This window comes from Hipposideros armiger, unplaced genomic scaffold (genome assembly GCF_001890085.2).
Source record: "Hipposideros armiger isolate ML-2016 unplaced genomic scaffold, ASM189008v1 scaffold_253, whole genome shotgun sequence".
Taxonomy (NCBI): Eukaryota; Metazoa; Chordata; class Mammalia; order Chiroptera; family Hipposideridae; genus Hipposideros; species Hipposideros armiger.
In genome coordinates this window covers 541,083-566,952 of record NW_017731603.1, presented here as the reverse complement: position 1 = coordinate 566,952, position 25,870 = coordinate 541,083, and the positions used below count along the sequence as shown (strand labels likewise).

At 57.9% G+C, this 25,870-nt stretch overlaps 1 protein-coding gene across 3 annotated transcripts in view; it reads left to right on the top strand.

Annotated features, from left to right (window-relative positions):
* Positions 1–25,870, top strand: part of DAGLA (diacylglycerol lipase alpha) — a 61,171-nt gene that overhangs the window by 2,025 nt on the left and 33,276 nt on the right. The window contains exon 1 of one of the 3 annotated variants that reach the window (XM_019656059.1): positions 25,355–25,532. The exons of the other annotated variants lie outside the window; for them this stretch is intronic. The gene's annotated coding sequence lies outside the window, so the exon portion shown is untranslated. Of the gene's footprint in view, positions 1–25,354; positions 25,533–25,870 lie in introns of those variants that run through there. 3 annotated transcript variants of the gene reach the window in all.

Below are 25,870 nucleotides of genomic sequence, written 5' to 3'. Positions count from 1 at the left end.
CCCATCGGTCAGCTGCAGACATGCCTCTTGAGGTCTATGCAGGGCTGGGAGGTGTCTGTGACTGACACATCTGGGGTACCTGTGTGGGAGGGAGACTTGGAAGTGTGTGTGTGTTTTCTCTTGAGAATTTCCTTTGGCTCTGGGTTCTGAGGATGGGGGTGGGGAGCAGTCACATCAGCGTTTTTTGAGGCTGTGGCCTGAGGAAAGCAAAGTGGGTCAGAGCCACCAGTGTGGACTTGGAGCCATGTGGTCCTGTGAGGGAGGCTGAGGCTGGATGGCAGGAGGACTGGGCGACCAAGGGGATGCCCTCAGACACGTGGGCGAGGAGAAGGGGCGACAGGCACCCTCAGAGGGGTCCTTCGAGGGCAGACAGGTGTGGCATGAATTCCCCAGGACATCTCTCCCAACATGGGCCCACTGCCATCTGCAGGTCCTCCCCAGGTGGGGAAGATGAGGGTGACTGCAAATGGCTGTGCTTTCTGCCACCAGGGGCCTCGTTCCTGACAACCGGCTGCAGAGTCTAAATTACAGACCCGCACAGCTAGGAGGCTTTGCCCTGGAAGGCCCGTTTCTGTCAAACCCATTCTCGAGCATTCCATGTGAGTGTCTGCCTTAGCCAGTGACCCATTTTAAAAGCTTGCTCCCAAAGCAAAAAGTTCTTGACCTGTGTCCAGGCTGCAGTGTCAAGCCCCATGGGTCATGGCTCTGCCAGGCGCAGGTTGGTAAAGTGACCTTTCCATGCTATAGAACTTGCCCTGCCCAGTGGCTGCCGCCTGGACACTGCCTGGCATTACAAGCGCTTCCTTGGCCATTGGTTTCCCAGGTCAGTTGGAGGGGCGACCGAGGCCTGTCCCACCTATTCCCTGCAGCATTTTTTCTGCCAGCCCAGGAGTTGCCAGCACTTCAATTCCTGCTTGGAAAGCCCTCCTAAGTGCAATTCCTTTAAGAGGAAGCTTCAGACCTCCTCGTTGTGAATATTTAGCATTCATGACCCTGCAGCTCACCTTCCACACCTCCTCCTGTTCGTTCTGATGTGTGGCTCAGCCTTACGGTTTTGGGCTCCAGGAGCCCTTTGCATCCTACCCCTTGCCATCTGCTTGGGATGCTGACACTCTGCACAGGAGAGCTGGGTGGAGGCTGGGGCAGATCAGAGAGGAGGAGTTGGCCAAAAGCAGAGCTGAGCTTTCTTCTGAGTCTGAGTCCTCGGGGTGGGAGGCAGTTAGGGAGGCCAGTTGGGTCACCTCCCCCTTGTCATTGCACACAGATGCTGATTTTGAGGAGATTTCAGCTGCAGCAGGGGGCTCCTAACATCGGGGTAGACATTGAGGGCAAGTGGCTCTGAGCTGAGATTTTTTCCAACTCTGGTCCTCAATCTTATTCCTATTTCTTTGTCCATGTTTCTCCAGAAGTTGCTTAACTCAGCTCCTGGCAACCTTTCCTTCCTCAACCCATAAATCATGGTGCCCAGCTGCTCTGCTTCAGGGGTGCCAGGGAATTGGGCATCTCTGGACAGAGGCTTCTGGACCAGAGCTGAGAGCACCAGGTGAGCCGGCCACAGCTGAAGGCACAGCCTGGGGGTAGAAGTGGCTCCTCCGCCCAGCCCTTCTTTCTGGGACCAAAGGGCGGAACTCAGGGTTTAATCGCCTTTTGGCCCAGCGCTCCACCTGAGTTCAATTTCTTACTGGAATAGCTTTACATTACACTCTGGTGGACAAGGCAAGTAGCGCTGGGGGAAATATCAATGAGCGTGTGGTCAGAGGAAGATAAATCTTTTAGAACCGCCAGCCCAGGACATGGCAGGATGTGGTTACCTTCCCAGTGGGCAAGGCTGAAAACTGTTTATCTTGATTTTCTGTTTTCCTTTGAGATACCAACTTTCGCTGGGCTGGAATGGGCGGGGGAGTGTGTGTGTCTCTAGGCCAGGAATTCCCAGGAAAACCGCCTGACCTAGGGGGACCTCTCGGCCGCTGAGGAAGGGGCTCTAAGAAACTGGCGACGTGGAGGGGAGTGCTGTGGCCACGGGTGAGGGTGTTTGGCAGGAGTGCCAAAGTCCTCCACAAGCTCATGGCTGACACGAGCTGGTGTGGGGCTGTCACTGCCACGGGGCTGCCCAGGGATTACACGTGTGTGAAGCCGCGTGTGCCCATAAGCGTTTCTGTGGGAAGTGAGGGCTGAGGGGGTGTGGAGCGCCTGGCGGAGTGGGAACTTGTGGGCTTCTGTGTCTGGCTGGCCTGGTGTCAGTGGGTGTGTGGAGTGGGGCGTTCCTGGGTTCTGAGAAGCAAGAGAGAACAGTGGGAGCAGAGGGGGAGGCCGCCTTCCAGCTCTGAAGGGTGGGAAGGCCGATTTAACATCTCCTGTGGTGATTCTTACAAGACGAGCCTTTCTGCTTTCTCAGTATTCCTTAGAAGGAAGCCCAGGCCGGCGGTGTGGCTCTCAAAACACCCGTGTGTGTGCACCCATGCCTGGTTCCATGCACCTCCTCAAGCCCACCTGGAATTCAGCTGGGGACAGGCCCCCTGGGTGACAGAAGATAGCATTATAGTCCATGGGCATTCCAACTTGGGACTCTGGAGTCAAACAGACCCAGATCTGAATCCTGGTAACTTTCGACACCTCAGTTGCCTCATCTGTAAGATGGGGACAGTAAAACTTCCCACCAGATGGTTTTAAGAAGTCCACCACCTAATAATGCCTGGCAAGTGGAGAGACCATGGTGAAAGCAAGCACACTCAGCAAGTGTTGCTCTTGCAGTCAAAACCTTTTCCCTAGAAAGGCGGTTACATTATGTTCTGCGTACATTAGCAGGGAAGATGTGATAGGTCGTGTCTCTTTTCTTGGTAAGGAGAAGTTAGCTCCACCCCACCCTTGGCATGGGTAGAATCTTGCATATCTGTCAACAGAATCATACACAAGAATACTATCTTGGCTCCTGGGGACTGTTTCCACTCAGAGTCAGTGGATAGTTATTTCTTGAGCACCTACTGTGGGTTGGTGTTGGTGAGGGCCATGATGGTGAGTCGGACACTCCAGAGCTGATAAGATGTAGATTCTGCCATCAAGGTGTTCAAAATCTATGGAGAAGATGCAAGAGGGACATAAAGGTCTGTGCTGCAATTTCAAGAGGCATGGCCACCAGAGGTCAGAGGAGGTTGAGTGATCTGAACGCGGGCCATCAGGGGAGACTTGGGGGGTGGCTCTTGATCCGGGCCATCCAGGTGATTATGGAGGAAATGTCAGCAAGAGGAGGAAGTGTCTGGGGAGCGTGGCACCGGCCCTTGGTGGTCTGGCTTGGGTGCCAGGTGCACGGGCGCACAAAATGCAAGCAGCGACAGCTAAGAATGAAAACGGGAGTTGGAGCTGGGTCCCCGAGAGCCACAACTGCAGAGGTGAAGGTTTGGTCTGTGGAAAACATGGGCAAGTCACTGAAGTGTTCTGAGAGTGTGGGGGCTGGTGCCCTCCAGGGATAGACATCCGGCAGCAGGTGCCAGAGGGTACTGGGGGACAGGAGTGGGGAGGCCAGCTGGTGGCTAGGGCTGGTGCCAGGTGCGGAGGGCTTGAAGTGGCCGCCCTGGGGAGGGAAGGGGAGAGACCAACAGGGCCTGGAGGTAAGGCCGGAATTGGAGCAGGGCTCGGAGTCCAGCCTGGGATGTGTTTCCCACACTTGACTTTGAGCTGCTCTGACTCCGGGTTCCAGGCCAGGAATGTGAGCGGAGGCTTTCAGGGATCCCCATGAGGCTGTTCATGCTGCCCGCAAGGCTGTTCTCATCCCCGAGGACCCACCAAGGGGGTTCCAGTGTTCCTAACACTTATTTCCAGGCGTTTGATCATTTCCTCACCAAATTACCCCTTGAAATATCGCCTGCCTGAGTTCAGCCCAGGAGGTTACTATTCTGGGAAGTTTCATCAAAACCCTTTCAGCATTTGAAAGTTCTCTGAGCCGGGGGTGGGTGGGAGGGGAAGAGGGCTCCTCTTCACCTGTGTTTTGGGAGCTGCTCCTGAGAACCAATTCCCAGAGCACCTGGAAGTGCTCCTGGCCACAGAGCCTGCAGGGCGGGGTGGGGGAGAGTGGGGCACGGCTGTGTAAGGTGAGGCATTCATCCCAAAGAGGCCCCTTGTTGTTGCCTCTCCTGGAGCCGTTTAATTAATTTATGATTGATGTTCCTGGACTTACTTGAGGTTAATTTATTATTGATGCCCCTTCATTATATACTCCACCCTGCACCTCTCAGCACATGCTGGGCAGGCCCCATGGTGGGGTGAGCTCTGTGGGGCTGCACCTTGCCCCCCCCCCCATCTCCACCCCCCAGGACAGAGCCCTGCACTTGGCTTTTGTCAAACCCTTTCAGGTTTGGGGATCTAGGAAGGCCCCGGGGCGTCTGTCTCCAGAGGCTTTGCTCAGCCACAAAATAACAGTAATAATAAGAATAGTTTCCCTTTTGTGAATTCAGAGGAACTGAAACCCTCCCCTCTGCACAGCATATAGAGGATCTCATTTACTCCTTGCAACAGGCACTCCCTCTGCTCCCCCATCCCTCCAACCCCTGTCTTACAAGAGGCTTAGAGAGGTTGCATTACTTGCCCAAGGACACCTCAAGTGGGCGGGGCCTGGGTCTTAAACCAGGAGCCTTCCCTTGCCGCCTAAGCCCTGCCTCACCGTCACACAGCCCCACACAGCCCACCTCTCCCATGGAGGCTTTCTTCATGCTGCACCGAACCCCAGGACTGTCCTAACATTATGAGGGGGCATAGCACCGGTGCCCCCTGAGAGTGTGTGTGTTGTTAAATGTTGGTGGCCTATTCCCCTCACTAATCCACGTCCTCATTGAAGACTAACAGTAATGGCAAAATAGCACTTACTGAGCGCAAATGCCAGGCACTATGCCAAGCACTTTTCCTATGGCAGCTCATCGAACCCTCACAGCCATCCTGAGAAGCAGGAGGTATTAACCCCTTTTATAGATGAGGTTCAGAACTGTGCTCTGGGTGCTCAGCTAGTCGGTGGCGGGGCGAGGATTTGGAGCCCAGCGGCCTGGAGAATCAGGACGCTTATCTGATTCTTCCTGTGATTCCCTTCCGAGATCTCCATCGCCTCGGCCTGCGCGTCCATCAGATAGCTGTGTGTTTATCCGCTGCCTCATCCCCTTTCACCTGTCCGGCCTGAAGTGTTAGCCTGCGTCGGGCCCCCTCCTTTGCTGTGGGGACCAGGGGCGCCCACTCATACGGGATGATCCTTGTAGGGAGACGGCAGGCATAGGAGGGTGCCCCTGGCTCTGCTGGGCAACTTCAGATGAGTCACTCAGCCATTCTGAGCCTCAGTTGCCCCGTTTGTATAAGAGCAACAATGGTATGTACTCTCTTCTTCACTGACTGTCCCCATGCTCAAAGGTGACGCTGGATGGGAAAGACACTGTGCTAATCAAGGGTTAGAATTGCTTGTGTATGTGATTCGAGAGCTGGCATGAAGGCCAGGAATACTTATGGCCAGGCACATAAACCCAGGCCAGGGCATTGCACCCACCCTCTGAACTGCCCGGATGGGCTAGTGAATTCCATGGCTTGCTAGCTGGCAAGGACTTGCTTGAGGACCCTGTTGGACCAAGAGCTGGGCAGGAGGTTCCCAGAATGGGTACCTGGTTGGCTGATCAGTGCCTGGGTCCTTGGAGGCAGTCCCTGCTGCCCTGGGGCCTTGGGGTATGTGGAAGTGCTAGGGGCTCATCTGGGGTTCTGGGCCCCACCACCCCTCTCATGTCCCACATGCCTGGGCAGCCTGACTAGGTCAGTTCAGGCTGTGTTAGGTGAGGAAAGCTCGCTCACCAAGCAGCCGCCAGGACCTCCCTTCATCCCTCAGAATACATGGAAAGCCTGGTGAAGAGGTGAGCCCTGCGTCTGTTGTTCCGGAAAGCGGGGAGACTGTCAGCCCTCGATGGCAGAGTTCCCAGGGCGTTGGCTAGGGATCCTCTGCTTTCTCATTAGCTTCACTCTGAACACGTCTCCTCCCAGGGCTGGGCCTGGGGAGCATGACGCGTGCTGCCAGGGTGCCCCCCGGGCCCTGAAGCAGAGGGCAGAGGCCTCAGACTGTGGGCTAGGGTGAGGTGTGCCTGGCATTGCTGTTGGAAATCTGTGGCCTGGCTGCTGTGACGTTTTGTTTCACTTCCCAAGTTTCCGCCTTCAAGCGGGGATTACATCAGGCTCCCCTGGCACGCCCTTTAGCCAACTCCCACTGCATCCAAGCTCCTGCACTGCCCTGGGACAGCTGCCCCGCTGCAGTTTCTGGGCAGCCCTAGGCCCAGTGGCTAGGGGGTGGGGACTGCCTTGGCCTTTTCAGTGTCAGCCGCAGGGCCCAGTCATCCCCAGTGCGCCACCTGCAGTCAGCACCTGCCCACCTCACCCACTCAGGACTGCCTGTCTCCAAGACCATGCCACCCTCGAGTTCCTTTGATCATCTGCTTCTGATTCATTCCCTCTCTCTTTAAATTCAGCAGAGCACAGGCCTGCAAACATGGATTGTAACATAAAGACGGAGCTTCACTGGCATCCATTACCACTTGGGCAAGTCACTTACCCTCTCGGAGCCTCAGTTTCCTCATCTCTAAAATGGGGATTCTAATGGAATATGGCACACTGGGCTGCTGCTGGGATTAAGTGAGGCACCACCTTGGAAGTTACGCCCAGTGCCAAGAACATCACAGGTTCTCAATAAATGTTACCTGCTATTTTGTTACTAATGATCAGGATGATTTCTCTTGACAATTCTCTTTCAGCACCAGGCAGGTGCTGAACTAAGAGGACCCTCCCTTTCTTGAGGCTGTGTCTCCTCTGTAGCCAGGCGGTCCCAGCACCATTGCTGCCAGGCAGGCTGGCCCCTGGGCTTCCTTCACTCCCCTCCGGCTTGTGGGCCTCTTCTCAGAGCTGGCCTGTCCCACTGTCCCTCTCTCTGGCATCTTATGCAGTTCCCGCCCCACCCCCTCTGAGGCTGGCCCCCAGCCCCCAGCCTCTTTTGGTTCCCTTCCTAGTTTGGTTTCCTTCCCTTTGGCCCCTCTTTCATCCGGCTGCCTTTTCTTTGTCTCCCTTTTCCTCCCCTGAGGCCCTTGGGGGAAGCCAGTGTCTTTCTTCAGAGACTTTCTGACCCACCTGTGCCAAGCGGCAGCCCCTCGGCCCCTCCGGCTCCCCTCGGCTGTGAGAAGATGGACTGCGAGTCACATTGTGTATCGCCAGAGCGGGCTCAGGACTCGTCCTCACAGCCATGATCACTGGCATCCCTTGACAAATCCAGAGTCCCGCCCATGGCATCCTCTTCAGCCCTGGGAGCCTGTCCGTCAGGGCAGCCGCTCCGGTGACTACAGAAACGCTTGGGCCAGCCAGCGCTTCCAAGGGAGGCCTTGGGGAGCCCATCCTGTGCGGTCCACAAAGCCCTGACTGAGGCCTGAGGTCTCAGTCACAGCACATCCTCCTCAGTTCCAAGGACATGCAGAAGAGAAGGGCAGAGTCAACCCCAGTGTGCCAGAGCCAGAACAGACAGACACATCTGGAGTCTCTTTCCTCTTTGGATGTCAAGGAATTTTTTCTCAAGAGGTTGGTTTGGTTTCGTACCTTTGAAAAGAACTTGGTCTTCCTTCGACACCTTCCTTGGGACTGGGGCCAGCCTGAGGAACTGAGAATAAAATAGCCTTGCCACTTGTAATCTCCCGTCCACCTGTTCTCAGGGCGTTTATTGAGCATGGACTGGGCGCTAAGCTCAGTGCCTGGAGCTGGGAATAATAAGAGAGATGTTACCACCTAGTCCTCAGGGAGTCCCCCGGTTAGTGGCTGTCGCATAACAGACAGTTTACAACGTAACAGCGACAATAGCAGACACGTCCAGTGAGTCCTCTCTGCCAAGCACCTTCTAAGTGCTCTGTGCGTAGTAACTCATTTCATGCGAAGAATAGTGACAGTCCCTGTTCAGTGGGCACTCACCCAGCTCGAGGCTCTGTGCTCAGGGCAGTGCCCACCCAGCTCTGGGAAGGAGGCATTTGAGTTTTACAGCAGAGGGACAGGTCAGGACCTCAGCTTCCTTGGAGAATTGAAGGAACCTGGTAGAAGTCATATATTTGCAGCTGGCAGGTGGGACTCAGGCCCCAATCTGCCTGGCCCCTGCTCTCGAGGTATTCCTTCTTGTTCCCCCACCTTGCATCAGGCTTGTGGACCCTGTAAACCACGGAAGGACAGGTTCCTACAAAAGGAAGGCCCCCTTTGACCACCCTGTTGCTGGGAGATCATCCTCCCCTCCCCCTTCCCCCGCAGGAAGTCTGAAATTCCCTATGGTAGGCTCATCTGTGGCTTATGACAACCTCCTCAGACCCTGCACCTCGCCCGGCAGCCAGCTGTGGCAGGCAGCTTTGAAGCGCACCCGGGATTGTTCTCACCCCACAGGCCCTCTGCCAGTAATGTTGAGCTGTTGCAGATTGTAGTCCTTGCTGGCAGCCTGCTCTATGGTACAGTTTAATAAACGGCTAATGGAGAGCCCATTCTCTGGAGCCGCCTTCTCCATTTCTTCGTCCCTTTAGAGAGCCTGACCCCCTCCCTTCCCCAGGTGAACCCCATTCAGCAGGCTTCCGGCAGCGGTAACTAAGCTGGGCACCCAGCCCACCATCTGCTCAGTACTTTATAAAAGTTTAACCATAATGGAGTAATGAACTCCCATCATAAAGCAGCTGGAGCAGTGCATCCTGGGATGTATAAATTATAGGAGCCCTCTGAAGTTGTAATTGCAAATGGCAGCGACTGGAAGGTTGAAAGAGGCCGGCCTCCTTGGGCTGAGCACAGCTATTCTCTGCTTCCTTTCAAAAGGGACACAGAACTGAGTCTGGCTGTGAAAAAAGAATGTCCTTAGACCAAACTGAGCTCCTGGTTCCTCTGCTCCAGTTCCCACTTCCTGCCCCCCGACTGTGTCTGCAGAGCCTGCCGGCTTGGAGGCGGGACCCCCACCCAGGCCCTGTGCTCTGGCTCAGAGCCGCAGACGAGTGGGCCGTGAGGGAAAGAGCGTAGGCGTGGACGCGGCAAGCGGGGTAGGTTCCAGGTCCTCCTTTACCCAGGACAGCGTCAGAGCGGTTGGCCTGCCTCCCCGTCTCTGAGGTCGCATGTGGAAAGTGGAGAGTTCGAGCCCACCTAGAGGAGTGCTTTCCAGGGAGTGACTGGGAAACCGCAGGGGGGTGTTGTGATGGGGGGCTCTGAGCCAGACCACCTGGCCTCCTGTGGCAGCTCCTGCTGGCGGCTGGTGCTTGTGAGACCTTAACGAGCTCGTTGAACCTCTCAGCTGCACTTTCCACCCGTGTAATCAGATGTATTATTGACCTGCCTCTGAGGAGCGCTGGGAAGGTGACAGGGGATGACGGGAGTCAGGGGCTCAGCATAGTGCTTCTTTAATGGGGAGACAGACCACCCGGGAACTTGCCAATACAGATGCCCGTTCAGGCTGAAAAGGAACCCACATGGGCTCCTAGTGACCTGGCTCACCGACCACACCTCATGCAGCCAGGGCATAGCGTTTAAGCCATAGGAAGGGCTTACTAAGTGCTGGCTGTGATTATCTGTCCTGGCAAAGTGCCCATCACCTGCACCTGCCCACACCTGCCATGGTGTCCACATGGGTTTAGTTCACTCCAGAGTGTGGCCCATGAACCGGCAGTGTCACCTGAGAACGGGGGAGATATGTAGAATCTCAGCGTCTCCCCCTCCCCGCCTCAAATCCGAGTCTCTGGGAGTGGAGCCCAGGAATCGGTGGTGGAACCAGCTCAGAGGTGCGGCTTCTGCTCGCTCAGCTAGGAGAAGCCCCGGTGGGGCTCGGCCTCTGGGACGGGGCTTCTCTGAGTGTATCCCCAGCATCAGGATTTCCTGGGGTTGGCCGGGGTGGAGCTCGCCCAGAGCATAGGGTCCTGGGCCCCCTCGGTCCAGAGTTTATGGGCGGTGCCTGGGAATCTGCATTTCACATCTCACTGCCTATTCAAATGTGAAAGTCACTGGGAGCCATCACTGCCTGAGAGCTGAGGGCAGCCCCCTCCCCCCTCCACTCCCCCTTGTACTTAAAGCCTTGCCTCTATGCGGGGAAAGCCAGTGCTAGATGGGCGCCAGGATCACCATGCTCCGTCACGGTCCATCTGGGGACCTCCCAGCTGCCGTGATTGTCTCAGCTAGAAGAGAGAAATGGCCTAATGGCCACCAGCGGGGAACCGGTCGAATAAACTCGTGTATACATACCATGCACATGGATGGCTCTCTCCAGTAATGAGGGAAGATTGGGCTGGAAAAAATGTTTAATGAAGAGAAATGCTTACTTTTCTCAAGCTCAGTGAAAAAGAGTGATAGGTGAAGAATGATTCCGTATTTGGACAGAGGGAAAGGACTAAACAGATGTTAATAGTTAATAATTTTCCTAGACGGGTCACAGGCATTTTCTGTCCCTTTCTCTCTCTCTTTTTTTTTTTTTTTTTTTGGTTTCTATTTTCTATAGAGAACATACATCTTGTAATAAGTAGGCATAGGTGAGAATGTCCGGTTCAGGGTCCTCAGGTCGCAGGCGCCAGTGGCAGGCCCGGATGCCCAGGACAGTGCTCCTCTTCCTTGACCTACCTGCTGGGGTGACCTTCACCACTGTCCCCCTCACCTCCAGGCTGTGCCTGTCGTTCCCCAGTCCCCCAGGGCAAGTGGAAGAAACAGTTCCACACTCTTTCTCCCACTTCCTCTCTGCTTTGAGTCCTCCTGGGCGAAGGGTACCTCCTCCACTTTACACAAGAGGAAATAGTGGGCAAGGGAGAGCAGAGGCATGGGGGAAGCCTGCAGGGCTCTTGGGCAGACTTCTGTTTTCATCAGGGTGTCACCCAGGTGCCTAAACCTAAGTTCCAGAGTCTAGGCACGTAAGCTATGCTCAGGAAGTAATGGCTGCATGAACGAGGGTTGGAATGCAGCCAAGGTCAGGGCAGGGGCCCATGGCTGTGTGACCTTGGCATGTCAGTGTACCTCTCTGGGTTTAGGGTCCTCATCTGTAAGATTCGGGGAGCCAGGGAGGCTTGCGCTCTGATCCCCCTGGGCGCTTCTTCCAGCTCTAACTCTCTGGGCAGTCGCATGCCTTCCTTCCTGCTTTGCTCCCTTGCCTGGTTTTCTCAGCTGTGCGTGCTGTCCAAGAAGACCCCACCTGCCTGTTCCAGCTGCCCAGGGAGAGAGGGTGCAGAAGCAGCTGTCAGGGCAAGGCCTTCCAGGCGAGGGCGAAGGGAGACCCTGGGTTCAGGGAGAGGAGAGTCAGCCACCAATAGCAGAGGGTGCTCCACCTGATATTGGCCTCCTGTGACCCCCGTGCGCTGCCTGTGGTCAGGTGTCTTCTTTTCATCTTCTGCCCAGAGCTGCCTTTATCTCGGTGCTCCCCGCCCGGCGCTGTGGCTGAGACCCCGTTTCCATCAGGCCCCAGCAATCCTGAGTCTCCAGCACTTTGAGCTGCGTTTTTCCAGTGAGTGAGGCAGGCAGGCGGGGAAGAGGACGATCCCTTGAAGCCGTTTGTTTTAAAGCCATTTCTGTAAACCCATGGGATCTGTGTGGTCACATCGTTTCAGTCTTCTTTCAAAGTAATAGATGGGTTTCTGGATCTCTCCCAGCACCCGCTTCCCTGCCTGAACCATGGAGAAGGGAAGATCAAAGCTGGGGGCCGGAGCAGCCCGAATTTGCTCTTCTGTCTCCCTGGCCTCCCCTGCCTGTGGAGGGGCTCTGGAGACCTGCCCAGGTAACACCAAGCACGTGTCTGTTTGTGATGCTGGAAAAGCAGCCTGACAGCCCTCTGTACACTCACAAGTGTGTTTTCCCTGGCCCACGGAGTCCACAGAAACCAGCTCTGCCAGCATCCTAGAGGCAGGAGTTGGGAGGTAATGACAGTGCTTAGCACAGAGCCCCGTGACAGCAGAGGTGAGGCGGGCAGGCCTCTGTGCTGGCTGGGATCAGGCCCACGCACAAGGTGCCTTTGCCTCCGGGGTTCTGAGTGGCTTTTGTGTAGGATTGGGAGGAGAGAGGAGAAATGAACAGGTGACCCTTGCTTTCCCCGCTTTCTGCCTGGTGGTGAGCTGCTCTGTCTGCCTCCTGCTGAGCAGCTGTCACTGCTGTGGGGTCCCCAGCATCACAGCTCTGTACTCACTGGCCTGAGCATGGGTTTCATTGTTATTCTGCGCTGTCAGCTCTTCCAGGATGGGGCTTGGCACCTTCACGTTCATATCGCCAGGTCCTTAAGATCCTCCTTGAGGTCCCATTGAGTACACCTGAAGCCTCACCTGGACCTTCCAAACCCTGGGTCTGCCCGTCCTCCACCCCCATCTGGGAGCACACCTGAGGCAGTGGGTGGGGCGTGCTCCAAATATTACCCTTTCTTCACTCTCCTCACACACTGAGAAGGTTGCCTTACCTGGGCAGGAGTCAGGCTGGAAGGGGATGGAGTAACGGGGTGCGTGGCATTCAACAGTGAGGCACTGGCTAGAATGTCCCGTGAGACAGACCAGCTGGCAGCTGCCACAGGCAGGCTTTCGCAAGCCCCCTCCCCGGCACCCTCAGACAGCCGGCAGCAATGAAGTGGCCGCTAACCGCTAACCGGTCTGGCGGGTTTGCGGGGCCTGGCTGGGTTTCTTGAGGGACAGGATGTCCTGCTGGGAGCAGCCTTTGTGCCTGTCCTTTCTGTCCCCCTTCAAGATCTCAGGCGGGTCCTCCCCTGGCCTTGCATTCCTCTTCGCCCCTCTCTCCTCCTCCCTGGGAGGGCCTTGAGCCAGCCCTTCCTGGGGTCCAGAGCAGCATGTAGTGGGGGTTCCTGGGCAGAGCTCAGGGGTCCCACAGAAATGAAGTGGGGTGTCCACAACCCTCCCGCAAGACCCTGGGGATACTGAGGCCTTGGGAAGCAGGATACCCAGTGGCTGGGGTAACAGGCACCAGGCAGGAGCTGCCAGGGCCATGGCAGCATTCTCCCAGCCCCTCCCCCACTGACAAGGATAAGGGACCAGAGGCCCAAAGAGGCCACAGAAGCAGGGCCCAGGCCCAGGCCCGCAGGCTCTCATAGGGCCCGTTCCACACCCTCTGCCAGGCTCCCCTTTCAGAGAGCAGGAAATGGGTGTAGGGGAGCCCGGGTGTTCCTCTCACCCTGTGCTGGGTGGGGCTGGGCGCCCCACGCCTGTAGGTGTCAGCGGAACTGTCACCCAGTGGTGGGTGCCGGTGCCGGGATTCCCCTGGCTGACTCACCCCGGCCTGGCTGTGGCTCAGCCAAGGCAGGAGCTGTCTGTGAAGGTGTCTGGGTGGCAACAGCGACTCACATGGAGAGAGTGTGGGAGCACAGAAGGGACCTGGCGTGGAGGGGACCCAGGCTGGCTGTGGCCAGGCTCCCCGCGGAGCCCTCAGCTCCTCCCTCTGCCTGAACCCCGCTCTCCACCCAGCACAGCACATCTGCGTCCCAGTATGGGAGGGGCAGCCCTCCAGGGTCCTGAGCACAGCGGGGCTGCTCCCTGCCTCCCTGAGAGATCCCTCCTCCCCCAGCCACTGCGAGATGCCCTCCCTCTAGAGAACAGAGAAGCCATTGATTCCCTGATCCACAGACAGGGCGACCCAGTGGGCACCAGTGAGAGGCAGGAAGTGGGGCCAGCACAGTGACCCGGCCAGGGGCCAAGGACCCCTGGAGAAAGGGAGAACTGTAGGCTCTCCCCCTGGAAGAATGCACACGTCTGTGTGCAGTTTGGGGGCCTGGAGCACGTCTTGGGCCCTCCAGGCCCCCGGCACTCATGCTGCCCTCAGCTGAACAGGCAGCAGGGTGGAGGTGTCCCAGTTACGGTGTGTGGGGGTGCTGGGGGAGGGCGAGCAGACAGAAATGTGGAGTGTGCTCTTGAGCAGGCCTGTGGAGGCGGCAACAGCAGAGGCGCGTGGGGCTGGTGGGATGGCACAGCTCTGGGTGGCTGCCCCAGAGCCCCTGCCTTCCTGTTGCCAATGGAAGGGAGAGTTGCCCCCTGACTTCTCCAGGCTGGAGTAGCCGGGGCTGGCAGGCCCTGGGGCCCAGACTGCCGGGACTGAAGTTCAGGGGTGACATTTGGGACCCTGGCACAGCTTGATCTTCTCAGGCAGGCTTCTTAGCCCCCTGCCGACCCTCCTGGCCTGGTGAGAAGTGCAGCAGTTTCTGTTGGCCAGGAGCCACGGGGCAGCTCCAGTGTCTTTGATGAGTGAGTGCACGTCTGGCGTTGGCCACGCTAATCCCTCCATGAGCAGGCACAGGGCAGGGCAGGGCAGCCGCGGAAGGAATGTGACCCATGGGCCCAGCCTCCTAAGTGACGGGGCTGGGGGCACAGCCAAGAGGGCAAGGATCTCCCTCCTGGCTCTCAGCTTGGCCCACTGCTGCGGTCAGGAGCCCTGAGGCTGACTGGCTGCAGCCTGAGCTGGCAGCATGAACAGGCATGGCGCGGGGGTGGGGCACTCAGGCTTGGGGCAGCCTTCCCGAGTGCGTGCAGCTGCAGGAGGGGGTGGGGGTGGGGGGGGTGGCCCTCAAGGCAACAGCACACCTCAGCCCTCCAGGGGCAGCTGTCTTTACAGGACAGAGGACAGCCCTGCACAGGAGCCTTGGAGGTCCGGGGAGCTAGGCTTGGGGACAGGGTTCTGGGTTCTGCTCCCAGCCTGCTGCTGACCTCGGTGTGGCCTGGGGCAGGTCTCTGCATCCTTACCTTTCACCGTCCGCCCTAAAAAGAGCATGTGTGACTCAGTGGCCCAGGAGGTTGCTTCCCGCCCGGATGTTATCCTGTTGTTTATTAAGCCTCCAGCTTTAGAGAACAAAGGAGGGCCCCAGGACCTTTTCCTGATGGGCTTAGGTGGCCAGGTGCCTCTGCATTGAGGGGCAGCAGGGCAGGGGACCCCTCTTGGACTCTCCATTTTCCTCCCCCTCCTCCCTGGGGTGATGGGGTAAAGGGAGATAGTGGTCAGAAGTTCTCACTACAGGGCCTCTTGGCAGGTAGTTGGTTACCTTTATTATCATTATGTTTGAGTTTCTATCATCATCATTGTGGAGCTGGCTTCCAGAGGCTGCCGGGGTCTCCCTGGAAGAGGTCATGTGGCTCGTGTCCTAGGTTGGCATCCTGGTGCCAGGCCTGCTTGCGAAGGAGGAGGTCAGAGGTGGGCACAGAGGCGAGGGCCCTGACACCTCGGAGGCTTGGCTGAGCTGCCGGCTCCCATCTGCAGAGGGGCGGCCCACCCTCCACGAGTTGGCTGGGAGGCCTCAGAACTGAGGAGTGCGTGTTCTCCAAACATCTTGCTCACAGCAGATGGCAGCCACAACTCCCTTTCTCCCTGCAGTTCCGGTTGCACTTCCCTTCCCTTTGCTTACCCCTCCTGTTAACTTTGGTTTTTGCTTTTGGAGATGGGGAGGCAGCCGGCAAGCCCCCAAGGCTGCCTGTGGATGGCGGAGCTTGGTGCTCAGATTGTGGGCAGTCTGTAAAGGAGAGGAGACCTCGATCCCCACCTGCCTCGTCAGGGAGCTCCATCCTGCCCGATTCCCACACGTGCCTGAGTCTCTTTGGCCAAACGGGCCCGCAGCAGCATGATATCAGAGGAACAAGGGAGCTGGTCCCAGGGCCCGCTTTGACTTTTCTGGAGCAGCTGCTAAGCACCAGATGCTGTACTGGTGCCAGGGACACTGGCAGAGGGTGCAGCCCTGCCCACCAGGAGCTCCCAGCCTAGTGGGGAACCAAGGTACCCGAGGCAGGAATGAAAGGGCACCGATCTGATCTGCCTCGGGGTTGACAGGCTTCTGGAGGCTTCACAGAGGAGGTGGTGTTTAGGCCAAGCCCTGGACGGCTGAGGCGTCCCCAGGAGAGAAAGACTGTAAAAGGCTTTCCGTGCACAGAGAACAGCCTATGCAAAGGCACTGAGGCATGAAGAGCTCTCACCCCGCAGAGCACTCGACCGTGGCGAGCAGTGGAGCAGATAAAGGCCGAGCTGCCTCATCAGCATGTGCTGTTCAACCCCGGTGGGGCTCTGGCTGCTGGTAGAGTAGGGCCAGCCTGAAGCAGAGGCCCTGTGGTACAGGCCTTATCGCAGCTGGGGGCATTCTGGGACTCCGCCCTTGGCTGCCTTAAGTTTGGGGCCAGCAGGAGCAGCCCAGGCAGCCCCTGCTAGTGGAGCAGCTCTGCTGGTGCAGCCACAGGTCCGAAGTCTCCCCCGGGGCTGAGGCCAGGGCACCACAGAGCAGCTGAGTGAGCGTGCCCTTGAAGGGTGTGGTGCCCAGACTTCCACTGTGTGGCCCCTCTTCTGTGGCCTGCGCTGGCTGCACCCCACATCCACGTGGTACCGGGCAGAGCATCCCTGCAGTGAGACCGTCGTCTGTGGCAACCTGTGCTGCGTTTACACAGGCCTCATCCCATCTAGTCCTCACATGGGCATCACTGGCCCCAAGGTTCCGAGACTTGTTCAGAGTCACCCAGCCGGACGTGGCCAGGCAGAGGCTCCACGCCCAGGTTGGCCTGACCCTCCCCAGCATGGGTTATGTCCCCTGTCCCCTAGAAAAGCTCAGTGTGCAGGGTGCAGGGGTGGCACCCAAGCCTTGAAAGCCCCGCTCCCTGAGGACTTGTGCCCTGTCCATTCTCCCCTGTTGCTGCCTCTCCCTCACCTCACACTCAGGCTCCTCCGGGATGGGAATAAGGCCAAGTCATTCACCATGGGGGCCCCAGCGGCAGCTGCAGCCAAGGCCACCCCGAGCAGTTGAGTGCCGTCTGTAGGTCAGCGGCCCAGCAGAGCAGTGGCCCACTGTGTTTGCTTTTCCCAGTGTGCTGTTCTGCTTGCACCTGGTTCACTGTTTGCATAAGGACCTGCTCTCCTGGTAGGTGGGTGGGGCTGGGCAAGGGTGGTAGACAGGTGGTCCGCTGCTTCTGGGCTTCCAGCTTTTCTGCGTAACTGAGGAAGGCTGCACTGCCCGTGAGTGCCACACCCTGTAGTCCCCAGTGCTGCCCCAGCAGTGCCCGGACTCGCCCGCGCAGAGCATGTGACTGCAGTGCCGGGCCTGGCATGCCTGGCGTGCCAGGGCAGCAGTGGCAAACAGCAGTTGGACGGTCGGCAAGGAGCAGGAGAGTTCCCAGAGCCCTTGTGTTGGGCGCTGGCCCCGGGGCGTGGGGGCAAGGGGGTGAGAAGTCCCATCAATGGGACTCCTGTGTGGCCATGGAATGGGGAGCACGTGGCCCAAGCCAGGAGAGTCCTGCACAGGCTCATCTGCCCTTTTCTTTCCTGGACCTGCCCATGACCCCGTCCCAACTCCCACAGCCAGAAGAGCTTGCCTGTCAACCAACCCTGCCCTGCCCTTCACCCTCTTTCAGAAGAATCCACCCGGAGAACTTGACCATTTCTTCTCCAGCCCCTCCACCTGCCCTCCTGAGAGTGGCCTTCCAGCGCCCTCTCCCTGGCCTGAATGAGCTCTCTGCTGCGTGGGCAGTCACTAACCAGGGAATGTGCTGGTGGCTCCTTGAGGCCACGGACCTGGTCCTCAGAGCTGATGGGAACTGCTTGGGTCCATAGAGTCCAGGTGGGCCTGAGCCTCAGGGAAGAGGGAGCCCTTTCTCCCTACAGCTGGAACCTACAGCAGAAGCCTGCATTCGCTGGGCAGAGAGCCGGCGCCTCCCTCCCTGCAGCGCCCCTGTGGCCAGCCTCTCTGAGCAGCTGTGGTCCTGTGAAGGTGCAGAAGCTCCTTCGGGGGGCCACCCTGCTTTGCACTGTGGTCTTTAGCAAACCCACTGCTCTGTTTCCTGGCCTCTCCACCACTTGGTACCTATCAGACAAGCTGCAAGGGTGAGCGGACTCTCACCAAGCTGCCGTGCTATGCCCTCCATGGGCAAAGAGCCCTGTAAACAGAGGGCAGCTTGGAAAGCATCGTCACTCAGGCTTGGGGCAGCCTTCCCGAGTGCGTGCAGCTGCAGGAGGTTGCCTGGTCACTCCCATGCTGGCCCTTGGAGGACCGGCCACGTGCTAGGGAAGCAACCTGGCCTGGTGAGGTAGCCTGTGGCTCCTGGCAGTGGGGAGCTCAGGTCCCACCACCATCTCTTAGCTGGGAGCAGGACAGATGTGGAAGAAGGGGAGGGCCGGTCTCCTGAGGGTTGTAACTTGTTCGAGTCACTGTGGCCACCAGTCCCCACAGCACTGTCCCCTGCTGCTGGTCAGGGATGGGCTCAGGCCTAAGGACAGACAGAGTCTGCAAGCCTGGGCAGCATTGCAACCAGCCCCATTCTCCTTTGGCCCCCCCAACCCTCTACTCCCTCGCAGCAATGACGATCCCCTGCGAAGCACTCAACTGCCGTTCCTCACAATGATGCAGTGAGGCTGGTGCCCTCGCAGCCCCCATTTATAGGTAAGGAAACTCCGATTTGTGTCGTACTTTAACCAGCGTCCTCAGATGTTATTTATCCCCTTTTACAGGAATTGGGGCTCCAAGAGGTTGCGACTTGTCCACACCTATTAGTGGCTAAACCCAGTACCAAGCCTGGGTTCCCCAACACCAAGCCCCATGCATTCCCACCCTGCCCCACAATAAACGGAGGTGCTATTAAATGAGTGTGTTTATTCATAATTGTTCCCACCTTGGGTCCCTTGGGCCTTTTTTCTCTGAGTAGCTCTGAGCACTTCCCAGACGTGATCTCATGCGTCCTCCTGAGGCCCAGAAGAGCTGAGAGGAGGCCCTGGGCAGAGAATGGCAGAGGAGCCAGCATAGGGAGCGGGCCGCAGGCCTAGAAACCTGCCCTTCACCGTCTGGCCCTTCCTCGGCCCTCCGCCCCGGTAGGGGCATGCCTTTTGGTGCTGCTTGCTCTCCTCTGGTCCCTGATTGTGCAGGTGGGAGCCGGGAGGAGGAGGGAAGCCGGGAGAGCCTGGATGAGGCCCCACGGGGTGGGGATGTGGAAGTCCAGGGCTCTGTCTTTAAGGGAAGTCATATTGCCGAGGCTTTTTATTGTGCTTTCCTTCTCAGAAGCCTCCGTTATGCTGTTTATTCTCACGTTCCTAGGAAGTTGACAGCACATCAGGGTCACTGGGAGAGAGGACCTGCAGGACAGGCCCTTTACCAAGTCCCCTCCCTTCCCCAGCAGCCCAGAGGCAGTGACTGTTCCTGTCTCCATTGCCTGGAGAAGAACTGAGGCTTAGAGAGTCCCTGCGACCCCGGGCAAGTCAGTGGTGGGTTAGGTTTTGAACTTGTTTCTGACTGACTTCACAAGTTGGTGCCCTTAAAACTCTGGGCAATTCCCTGCTCATCTACCTCCCAGGGTGCCTGTGAGGTGGTGGTGTCAGTGTTTCTGAGTCTTCATGGTATTATATTCCTTCCTGAGGCAGAGATTGAAGACCCTTGGAAATTATGCATTCGGGGCAATAAAAAAAGTGAATCCTAAGGAACTGGACGTCCAAGCCCCTTGTTTTTAGATGAAGACACCGAGGCTCTGAGGGGAAGTCATTTCCCCAGGTTCTCCCTTTTCTTCTCGCTGACATCTGGGCTGTGGATCCTGGCTGAGCCCCCCTCATAGCCCAGGCTGCAGGCTGCGGGTCCCACAGGGAGCTCTGGCACGGGGAGAGGGCTCGAGTGCCTAGCTGCACCCCAAGAGCATAGCCCTATGTGCTCTCCCCATGAAGGGGCTCCCTCCCTCTGGCGGTGCACTCTGTGGAGGTGGACATAAGTCACCCACCCGCAGACGCACAGGGCAGCCGGTGCGTGGGGCTCCTCAGGCAGCAGGACCTCCCCAGATAACTGGTCACGGTCCTGGCCCTGCTGTTCGATGTGTCACCTCAGGCAAATCACCCAACACCCCCTTCCCGCCATAGTTTCCGCCTCAGTGAAAGGAAAACGGCCCACTTCTTCCCTGCCTTCTCCACAGCATGGTGGTCGGGCACCAGCGAAGACCGGGGCGTGCTGGTTGCGTAGGAGAGCAGTGCTGGCTCGAGCCTGGGTCAGGCATGCGGCCCGTGGATATGTGGGAAGAGGCCAGGCCAGAGTCAGGACACAAGTGCGGAGGGTGAGCCAGGGTGGCGTGGGAGATGAGGCAGGCTGGCCGGCAGAAGGGGAGCATATTCAAGTGTGATGAGCTCTGAGGAATGACTGGAAATCGGGAGGGGGGCTGGGGGAGACCAGCAGACAGAGACCTCCTCTCTCTGAGCTCCTTCCCTTCCCGTGTGGGTTTGCATCAGCGCTCAGATCGCCGCCGCCGCCACCATTAAGGTCCCCGCCGTGTGGTCATATTCATGGTCAGAGCCAGGTGGCAGGAAGCGTAAGAAGTTGAGTGGTCAGGCGAAGTGCCTCTCCTGAAGCCTCAAGCTTGTTAGGGGGACCCCTCAGTTGTGGGAGCAGAGCCCAGGGACCATCCCTGAACAAGTGCATGCTGCACTGACGCCCTGGCCTGATGCACACCTGAGGGCAGCACTGGACTGGACTGAAACTCTGGGAAGCACGTCGCTGTTGGGGTGGGCAGGCTGCCCTGCTCCTCTGCTCTCATGGCGTGCCTCCAGGATGAGCGAACCAGGGAGAGCCAGAGCAGGAAGTAGTCCAGGAGTGTCATGGCCCCTGGTGTCTCAGGGCACCAGGGCAGATGCCAGTGCTGGCCCCTCTGCCTGTCCAGTGGCATGGGCCACGAGGATGGGACGTCATTGACAGCACCCTGTCCCTTCCTTCCTTATCCCATCTGTCACCATTGTCTGCTGAATCTCAGTCTGGGCCCCCACTTGTCTCCACCCTGGTGCCGGCCTTGGCCCATAGTTTCTCGTTGCTCTCCAGATAAAGCTCCAACTCTGGGTCCCCACCGGCCTTTCCACCTCGGCCCTCGTCTCTGCTCCTGCTGGCTGGTCTGGTCTTGGCTCCGTCCTCTGTGGTCCTCACACTGAGGGATGTCCTCCGCACGGTTCTCTTAATGCCCTCTCCTTGTGGCCTCTTTCTTCCTGCTTACCCTTCAGGCCTGAGCCCCAGCTCCCTGTTCTTCAGGCAGCTGTCCCCCTCACCTCCCTGCTCAGGCTCTGATGAGACCCCCACCTTCCGAGCACGTGTCAGAATTTTTCGTTATTGTCTGTGAAGATGAGCTTGAAGCCTCTCTTTGCTTCCAGCCTGTAGGCTCCGTGAGGGCTACCCCCCGTCTTTTACTTATTGCTGCAGCCTTGGTGTATAGTTGGCACTCTGATTGTTGGTTGGATGGATGGAGGATGGCTGCATGCATGAATTCATTTTTAGTGGACTTCACCTGCGTTCATACCACCTGGTGCCCACCCCTGGAGCTGTTTCCCGCCTTTTCTCCTCTTAGGGCCTGGGTCTCTCAAGGAGCGAAGGGCTCCCTCAGAAGCATCTACTAACTGGAAGCATGAACAGCTGCCGGATGTTCTAACTGGGCACCTGTCAAAGTAGAGTGTGTCCCAGGGAAGCTTCCAGGATGAGGACAAGTTTGGAAACCAGGTTAAATCTCAGAGGAACCGTGGGACTGAAAAGGTGGGGGAAGGGAGGAGCACCAAATGGCTTTGCAGCATTCGCCCCTGACCTTGACATGGGTGGTCTAGGCCAAACTAGTGGCCTTGGGCTGCGTCTCCTCTGCAGGCTGGCCAGGCCTTTGCTCTCCAGGGCTCTGGCATCCTCAGCACTTGCCTCGATGCTGGTAAAAATGCCAGTCGTAGGAGACTCGGTTTGGAAGCCGCAGCTCTCCCCCTCGGTGCTGGGGTTTTCCTTGCGAAGGCCCAACTCGGTGGGGGTGGGCTCGCACGCTGCAAGGATCTTCTGGTCAGGCAGGCTCTGTCTAACAGTGGCAGGGAGGGGGAACTCAGGAGGCCCCAGAGCCCACAGTTCTAGGCCACCTCCTGCAACATCAGGAGGCAGGAGTGGTATTTATAGCAGCCGGCGGCCTCCGAGGGTAGAGAAGTCAGCAGGAGCTATGGCGCAGGCCATCCCCCCTTGGGTCCCCTAGCCCTCGCTGACACCCTCACCACCACCAACCCCTACTCCAGAGCCTGCCTGGGACCAGCAGTGAAGGGCTGGGCCTGCAGAGAGAGCAGGTGATGTCACACTGCCTCTCCAAGCCTCAGAGGAGACCAGGTGCCACTTTCTGCCTGGCAGGCGTCTCTGCCTCAACCAGTCTGGCCGGGACCTTGTCTGTCCCCTCGGCCCCAGGTGGGCATCCTGTTAGCACTCAGTGCCCGGCCCTGCTGTTCTCTCTCAGTGGCGCCGTCAGATCTTGTTGAAAGGTTCATTCTCTGGAGTCACCAGCAGCTTTGCTGACCCCCCTGGGGCCGGCAGGGGTCAGCTAAAGGTCTGTCTCATGCCTGCTACTAGCAGACACTTAATGGGTCCACAGGTACCTGCCCCAGGTTGACTGGGAGGAGGTCCCCCAAATGCCCATTACCTCCCTGCTGTGTCCTTGTTAAGTGGTAATGAAGTCCCACTCTGGGCTGGAGGGCAGGAGTCCCAGCCCACTGTCACCAGGGCTGTGGGAACATGTGGCCTCAGTTCTACCTCCTGCCACGCCCAGGGAGCTGGCCAGGAAGCAGAGGCCACAGAAGTGACAATGTGACAAGGCTGGGGCCCCAAGCCATGAGGGTGAGTCCTCTGGGAGGGAAAATGATGCCAAACTTGGGCCCAAGGTCAAGCCTTTACCTACCCAGATGCGCAGGTCGCTCGGTCCTGCCCGGGCATGAACAGGCAGAAGGCTGACATTTATCAGGTGTCCGATGGGGTTGTTCCCATCGTGGAGGCCTGGGCTCCCCTCCTGGGTTCCCCCCATTTCCAGTCTCTGCTCCCAGAGCCTCTGGGCCCCCACCCACATCCCCTGGCCGGGGAAGAATCTGGGGCGGGGGATGGGGGGCGGCGGGGAGGTTGAGGCTTTCTCCTTGGGATTCCCCATGTGACGGAGAAGGTGAGGCAGGTGCACCAGATGTCTGCAGGAAACTCGGCTGATCAACCAGGGCTGGGGCTTTCGGCCAGCTGGGGATAGGCCTGAGCTTCATCCAGGAGCAGCCCCTGAAGTGAGCGGGGCATCTGGAGAGGAGGACGCTCCCGCCCCCGGCTGGCTCCGTTGATGAGCTAGTGGGAGACGTAGATGGGAGCAGGAAGTGGGCTTGCCTGTGACAAGGACCGGAGGGCAATGGCTGGTGGAGAGCTTTATAGTGGGTTGTCGGAAAAGTCATGACGCATTTTTGCAACGAAAAACAGAAAAATACATCATGACTTTTCTGACAACCCAATAGATAGGGGCTGGGAATTTTAATCTAATGTAAAGGGCACTTAGAAGCCATAATACGCTTTTGAGGAGGGGATTTACTTAATTAAAACTCTAAACTGTGTACGGGTAGCTAATGCTTCCGAGCACCCCCTCTGCGCCAGACCCTGCTCTCAGCACTTTACGACTTGGAACTCACTTTGTCCTCATAGCAGCCCCACGAGGGAGGCGCTGTCATCACCGTCCTGTTTTATAGACGATGAAGCAGTCATTGGTTCGTCCTGGGCAGTAGCCTCTGCATTGTACTTTGAATGTCATGATGGCTCAGTGGACATCTGAGTGAACAGAGAGGCACTAGGACAAAAGCTGGGTCTGCACTGTCCTCTACCCACTGGCAGAGGGCCTCTGAGCCCCCGCTCCTTCTTGGAGGCCTGTGGTTATTTGCGCTTGAGTCTGGCTTTGTCATGCCCTGGGGAGATGGGCGGGGCTGGGGTGGTCTGAGTGACAGCCAGCCAGCCACGGCCTGTCTCTGAGCTCCTGGCTATGTGTTTTCTGCGACCCCTTTTGCCCTCATGGCTCAGGCCAAGGTGGGAGACATGAGTGATGGTCAGACTAGCTTGGGCTGCTGCCCAGAGCCCCAAGGCCCTGTCCTCAGTCAACTTGAACTGAAACAGCAAGTGCAACTCTAAAAGCCAAGGCCAGAATGGACCCGAGAGGTCATCCTGTCCAGTGCCTCTCAAACATTTTTAAGTACTGAAACTGTTTAGTTCAAATGCAATGTTACAAGCAACCCCAATGTGGAAAAGCTAAAAGCTTCTCTGACTACCTGCTGTGACGACCCCAGCCTGCTATGAACACCTCGCCTCATCTGGGGGTGCCTAAGAGTTCCCAGAAACCCACTTTGAAGAGCACTGACATCCCTTTGTTGGGTGCAGGAGAGGAGGGCCGCAGAGAGGGGGGCCTGGGCCCACATGCCCACCTCCACCTGTGCTCCGTTGGGGCAGGGGATGTTGGCCCTTCCTGTCACATACGGGGACTCTGCAGACCTCCTCCCCTGGGAAAGAGCTCCTGTTACGCAGTCACTCGATCCCTGCCTGCTTCTGCGATGCCCAGGGAATGGTCGAAGTGAAACCCAATAGCCTGAGATGCAGGCCTGTGCCCTAGATGGCCACGCTGCCCAGGGAGGTGGCCCCTCTGTGGATCCGTGGCCCACACAGCCTCCCGGAGCCTGGGAGACATTTCCCCCAGTGCAGGCCAGACCCTGAGGCCTGGCCTATATCGTGAGGAGGCGCGACAGGATCTCGGCACAGGGTACGCTGGGCGTGTGGGTGGGGCTTCCAGAGGGGAGGTGTCAGGCTAGGTGTGCCAGCTTAGTATCCTCGTTAACGGCCTCATTAGGGGGCCCCTAATGAAGTGGAAGGTGCTAATTCCTCCAGGAGGTGTTGCCAGCGCCTGGGGCAGGGAGTCTCTTCTGGGAAGCTCTGAGAAGCAGCCAGAGCGCTGATTTACCACCTGGTGGGGGGCTCCCAGCAAGTGGGTCACAGAAGAGCGGAGGCCCTGGAGTAGCCTGGGGGTGGAGAGCGGGGTGGGGTGGGGTTTAGGGTGCTGGACCAGACAGATGGGCATGAGCGGTGGGGCCTCTGTTCCTCAGGCGTCTGGAGGTTGAGCTGGGAAGGGGTTTGCAATAGATACCCTGAAACTCAGAGACAGACCGACGTGGGGCATTCCAACAGGGGCACAGGTGTGGCCCTGGGCTGAACTCCATAGTCCCAGCTGACCTGTGGGAAGGTGATTCCCACCTCACTGGCTCGTTGTGGATTAGGGAGGCAGGGCCTTTAAAGCCCCAACCTGAGCAGGTGGGCTCCTAGGAGATGCTGCCATTTCTGCCTGAGCAGGATGGCCAGGGTGAGGGCAGGGGTGGGTCAGCCTGGTCACCAGGGATACAAAGAAGAGCCTTTCTGTTTGACTTAGATCACAGAGAGATTAGCGCCCGCCACACCTTGGGGGCAGGGACTCGGTGCGGTGAGGAAAAGATCTGAGCATCTCAGGAGAGATGATTAATAAATAATAATGATGGCAACTAATACTTCCTATGAGGTGAGTGTTCAATGTGCATTGTTTCATTTACTTCTCATGACTCCCGATGAAGCAGGTACCTTCGTTATCCCATTTTGCAGATGAGGAAACTGAGGCTCAGAGAAGCGAAGGTCACAGACAACTAGAAGTGATGGCACCAAGATTCAAACCCAAAGCTCCCCCACTCCAGGGCCCAGGAAAGGCAGCAGTGGGCTCACGGGATGGCCACCACCGTCAGGTCTGCACTTCTGAGAGAGGAAGGGCTCCGGGGGAGAGCGGGTAAGGATGTGTAAGAGCGTGAGGGGACAGAAGAGGCACAGAAAGGCCTCGGCCCAAAGAGAAACAAAGCCGGAATGGAATGGGTGCCCGCCTTTGTCCGCTTCACAGACAGGCAGGACGAAATGACCCGGGGCTCAGGCATCCAGGCAGCGGGGCATCGCCCATGAGGAGGCCAGCAAAGCCTGCCCCTCTGGGCTGCTCCGGGGTACCTCTGCCCCGGGGCATCAGAATGCGTGTGGGACAAGGGCCCATTCTTAGTTTCAGGAAAACAAACAGTCTCCAAGGAAGAAACCAGAAACAAAACCTGGCCGGGCCAGACCTGGGGAACCCCTTCTGCT